The sequence below is a fragment of the Nicotiana tabacum genome, chromosome 7, assembly GCF_000715075.1.
Source record: "Nicotiana tabacum cultivar K326 chromosome 7, ASM71507v2, whole genome shotgun sequence".
Lineage (NCBI taxonomy): Eukaryota > Viridiplantae > Streptophyta > Magnoliopsida > Solanales > Solanaceae > Nicotiana > Nicotiana tabacum.
The window spans coordinates 118795559-118801578 of record NC_134086.1 but is presented as its reverse complement, the minus strand read 5'-3'; positions in this window follow the sequence as shown (position 1 = coordinate 118801578).

Below are 6020 nucleotides of genomic sequence, written 5' to 3'. Positions count from 1 at the left end.
TTTATTTTTGTTGTGTTCATCAAAGTGTGAAACCTTGTGATCTCGTAATTCAATAAAATAAAAAAGTTTCTTCTTCATTCTTTATTTTATTTTAATTTTGTTTTATTCTTTTCTTTTTCTGTACAGTTCTCTTTATACTGGTCTTAATGACATGGCATGCATAAGGAATCCTCAGCTCAATCTTAAAAATCAATCTAATTCCGAAATGATAGTTCAAGAAGTAGATTGCGATTACGAATCAGAATATGATGATGAGGATGAAGCCTTTGAAGAAATTAGTGAGGAGTTAATTCACTTCGAAGAAAAACCCAAACCCAGTTTGAATGACACAGAAGCCGTCAATTTAGGGGACACAAACAACGTTCGAGAAACTAAAATAAGTGTCCACCTCGAGCAAAAAATCTGGGAGGAGTTAATCAAAGAACTTATTAAGTACAAAGATGTTTTTGTGTGGTCATATGACGATATGCCAGGTTTAAGAACTGATTTAGTAGTCCACAAATAGCCCACTGATCTAGCGTCCCCACCCGTCAAGCAAAAGTTGAGAAAATTCAAAGCTGATATGAGTATGAAGATTAAAGAAGAAGTTACTATGCAGTTGGATGCAAAGGTTATTCGGGTCACTCGATATCCTGTCTAGTTGGCTAATGTCGTGCCTGTACCGAAGAAGGACAGCAAGATCAGAGTATGTGTCGATTACCGCAATCTCAACAAAGCAAGTCCGAAGGATAACTTCCCACTACCCAATATCCATATTTTGATCGATAATTATGCCAAGCGTGAGATCGGGTCTTTTGTGGATTGCTATGTCGGGTATCATTAGATTCTAATGGATGAAGAAGATGCAGAAAAGATGGCATTCATCACACCCTGGGGAACTTATTACTACCGGGTAATGCCATTTGGTTTGAAGAATGTTGGGGCAACTTATATGAGGGCAATGACTACTGTGTTTCATGATATGATACACAAGGAGATTGAGGTATACGTAGATGATGTGATCATAAATTCAAAGCATCAGGCCGACCATGTCGAGGATTTGAGGAAATTCTTCCAGAGGCTTCGCAGGTACAACCTCAAGCTTAACCCCACCAAGTGTTCATTTGGTGTTCCATCCGGAAAGCTATTAGGATTCATAGTCAGTCGGCGAGGCATCGAGTTGGACCCGTCAAAGATCAAAGCCATACAAGATTTGCCACCTCCGAGGAACAAGACTGAAGTGATGAGTCTGTTAGGAAGGCTGAACTACATCAGCAGGTTTATTGCTCAGCTCACGACAACTTGTGAGCCTATTTTCAAGTTGTTGAGGAAGGACGCTGTGATCAAGTGGACTGATGAGTATCAAGAAGTGTTTGATAAGATAAAAGGTTACTTGACAAACCCACCTGTGCTGGTTCCGCCAGAGCTAGGGAGACCTTTGATTCTTTACTTGACAGTCTTGGAAAATTCATTTTGTTGTGTACTGGGGCAGCATGACGTCACCGGCAGGAAGGAACAAGCCATCTATTATCTTAGCAAGAAGTTCACAGTTTATGAGGTTAAGTACACTCACCTGGAAAGGACATGTTGCGCCCTAACTTAGGTGGCACAGAAATTGAAACATTATTTGTCATCCTACACTACTTACCTCATTTCGCGTTTGGATCCGTTGAAGTATTTCTTTCAAAAGCCTATGCCGACAGGAAGACTTGCAAAATGGCAGATTTTGCTCACAGAATTTGACATAATCTATGTGACTCGGACTGCGATGAAAGCCCAAGCATTGGCCAATCATTTGGCCGAGAAACCGGTCGATGAAGAGTATGAGCCACTGAGGACTTATTTTCCTGACGAAGAGGTGGTGCATATTGATGAACTAGAACAGGCCGAAAAACCAAGCTGGAAACTTTTCTTTGATAGGGCTGCTAACATGAAAGGAGTCGGAATAGGAGCTGTGCTTATTAATGAAACAGGGCATCACTATACTGTTACGGCTCAGCTTCATTTTTATTGTACCAACGATATGGTTGAGTACAAAGCATGCATTTTGGGTTTAAGGTTAGCTGAGGACATGGATGTCCAGGAAGTCTTGGTCTTGGGAGACTCGGACCTTTTGGTACATCAAATTCAAGGAGAATGGGAAACTGGAGATCTGAAGCTCATACCGTACCAACAATGCTTGCATGATCTTTGTCAACGGTTTAGATCAGTGGAGTTCAGGCACATTCCAAGGGTCCATAATGAGGTCGTCGATGTTTTGGCTACCCTAGCATCAATGTTGCACCATCCGGACAAAGCTTATGTCGTTCTTTTGCATATTCAAGTCCGAGATCAGCATGCTTATTGTGACATGATTGAAGAAGAACTGGATGGCGAACCATGGTTTCACGATATCAAGGAATACATCAGAATGGGGATATACCCAGTGCAAGCCACGGGGGATCAAAAGAGAACAATTCGACCGTTGGCAAGTGGATTTTTCTTGAGTGGATGAGTTCTGTATAAAAGAACACTAGACCTGGGATTGTTAAGATGCATAGATGCTAGACAGACTATGGTTGTCATGTCCGAAGTACATTCAAGAGTCTGCGGACCATATATAAGCGGATATGTGCTGGCGAAGAAAATTCTCCGAGCAGGTTATTATTGGCTCACCATGGAGCGAGATTGTATTGGTTTTGTGCGCAAATGTCATCAGCGCCAGATACACTGAGATTTGATTCATTCTCCGCCATCGAAATTACACACAATGTTGGCACCATGGCCCTTCGTCGCTTAGGGCATGGATATCATTGGACCAATTGAGCCAGCAGCATCTAACGGGCATAGGTTCATTCTGGCAGCCATTGATTATTTCACCAAATGGGTTGAGGCCAAAACTTTCAAGTCTGTGACCAAGAAAGTAGTGGTCAATTTTGTTCACTCAAATATCATCTGTCGATTTGGAATCCCAAAGGTGATTATCACGGATAATGGTGCTAATCTTAACAGCAATTTGATGAAAGAGGTATGTCAATAGTTTAAGATTACACACCGCAATTTCACCCCATATCGTCTCAAGGCGAATGGAGCAGTTGAGGCAGCCAACAAAAACATAAAGAAGATACTTCGGAAAATGGTAGAAGGTTTGAGGCAATGGCACGAAAAATTACCATTTGCATTGTTGGGTTATCGCACTACTGTTCGTACTTCAGTAAGGGCAACTCCTTATTTGTTGGTATATGGAACTCAAGCCGTAATACCTGCGGAAGTTGAAATCTCGTCCCTTCGGATTGTCGCTGAAGCTGAGATTGATGATGATGAGTGGGTCAGAACTCGTTTGGAGCAGTTGAACTTGATTGATGAAAAAAGATTGGCAGTTGTGTGTCATGGCCAGTTATATCAAAAGAGAATGGCAAGAGCATACAACAAAAAGGTGCGTCCCCGGAGGTTTGAAGTGGGCCAGCAAGTGCTGAAACGCATCCTTCCACATCAGGTTGAGGCAAAAGGCAAGTTCGCCCCGAATTAGCAAGGGCCATTCATTATGACCAAAGTGTTTTCCAATGGTGCTTTATGTTTAACAGATATCGAAGGAAAATGCATCGACATGGCTATAAATTCTGACGCAGTTAAGAGATATTATGTATGATTTCTTTTAATTGTAATTGTTGTTTGTTTGCATTTGGCATGACACCGGAGAATGAAATAACGGAGGCAATTTGTTCTTCCATCCAAACACTTCAACCTTTGCTTCCCCTTTTGAGCCTTATTTGTTCTTTCATACCGCTCTTTTGGAATCAGTAATGAAAATGAAAAAAGAGAGAAAAGAAAAATAATGATAATAAAGACAAAAGAAAAGTCACAAGAAAAACAAAGGAATTGGGAACTACGTTTGACCTGATTCCTCAAAAAGGATATGTAGGCGCCTCACGGCTCGGTCATAGTGTAATAAGAATCAAAAATCCCCAAGCAAGAAAAACTGGGGCAGAAGTTGTGTTTATAATTTTGGGGAAAGAAAGTTAATTCCAAGAGTTGTAATGTTTTACCCATCAAAATTATTTTAAATTTTTCTTTAGCCATACACCAGAAACCCATATTGATGTCCAAAAAGACCTCCCGATCAGTATCTGAGAAGTGCCAAATCGGGCAAATGGAAGTCTGGAGTAACACTCTGGTCCCCAGCAGAAAAGAAATAAAATGAGAGAATCCCCAACAGAAAAGAAATGAAATGAGAGAATCTTGTCAGTAACACCCCAGTCCCTAGCTGAAAACAAATAAAATGAGAGAGTCTTATTGGTGAAAACCTTCACAGGCACCATAGGGCGACGGAAGTTGAGAGAAATAAAATGAGAGAGTCTTATCGATGAAAACCTTCACAGGCACCATAGGGCGACGAGAGTTGATAGAAATAAGAGAGTCTTATTAGTGAAAACCCCTCGAAGGGCACTATAAGGCGACAATGAATTAAAAGGGGGCAAACGAGATAAGCTTGATAGAAAGGATCCGTCGAGACATCAAGCAGAATAAAGATATTGTTTCGGCAAAAGAAGATGGGTTGCGGGACCTTTGAAATACAAAGTAGGGATATCAGAAAGATTGATGGATGTAAACAGACTGGGTTGATTAATCCAAAAATGCACGACATGACCATTGGGAGCGGTTATACCATTCAGATAAGTTATTTTCTCTTCAAACAATTGTTCAGAAAGAATTTTCTTTTTATCTTTGGAAGTCATCATCTTTCATTTCTTCTGGTTAAAGATTTTTCAATAGTAGTTTGTTTTTAAGAAGGATTTTTCAAAGCCAACTACCAGTCGCCAACATGGGGCAAGGTAAATGGGGATAAGACAGGCCGAAGAATATGTGACGGGACAAGAAAGACGTCATTATAAGACCAAATGATGGATTGCTCTAAGATGTCGTGGAAAGTATGGAGTAAAAGTGGAAAACAACGGTTGAGAAGTTGGCAAATAACAGAAGCATCAAGAAGGTCGAAAGTTATCGGCCAAGTTTCAAGATGGTCGAACAACGTAGAGCATGGGAAAAAGAAAAAGGGAAAACCATCCCCAGCAGGAACGTCCCCCAGGTTTTAAACTAACAAATTTTCTTTGATTTGAAGCAGGGACAGGAAATGTTATTGATGATGGAAAGACATGCCACAAGAAAGATTGTCAAACTGGGGCAGAAAATTTTCTTTCATTTCGAAAATTTTCTGGAAGTCTAACACAAGTTTGTTGAAAAGCGGTATCCCCAGCAGTTTTCGGGAGAAAGCAAAACAAGTTTTAAAGAAAGCAATTTGGGGAGGAAGATAACATAAGTCTTAAGGGAAGTAGTTTCAGAGGAAGGAAAACACCAGCTTTAAGGGAAGTAGTCTTTGAAGGAGGAGAATAACATATTTTTGAATGAAACACCAGTGTTATCCCCAGCAGTATTCAAAGGATTGAAACACCAGTTTTGAGGGACGCAGTTCTGAAAGAAGATGATTCAAGTTAGAAGGAAAATGGTTTAGGAGGCAGGAAGGAACAACGGCAATAGCACGCATTTTAAGAAGTTGTTGAAGTCAGGAGCCCGCCTGGAGAATGGAGGATGTTTTATCTTTAAATTGTTGTTGAAGTCAGGAGCCCGCCTGGAGAATGGAGGCTGTTTTATCTTTAAATTGCTGTTGAATTTAGGATCCCGCCTGGAGAATGGAGGCTTCTTTATCTTTAAGTTACTGTTGAAGTTAGGAACCCGCCTGGAGAATAGAGGCTTCTTTATCTTTAAGTTACTGTTGAAGTCAGGAGCCCGCCTGGAGAATGGAGGCTTCTTTATCTTTAAGTTATTGTTGAAGTCAGGAGCCCGCTTAGAGAATAGAGGCTTCTTTGTCTTTAAATTGCTGTTGAAGTCAGGAGCCCGCCTGGAGAATGGAGGTTGCATCATCTTTACAATGTTGTTGGAGTCAGGAGCCCGCCTGGAGAATAGAGGCTGTTTTATCTTTAAGTTGTTGATGAGGTCAGGAGACCGCTTGGAGAATGGAGGCTATTAAATTTTAAGTTGTTGTTGAAGTCAGGAGCCAACCTGAA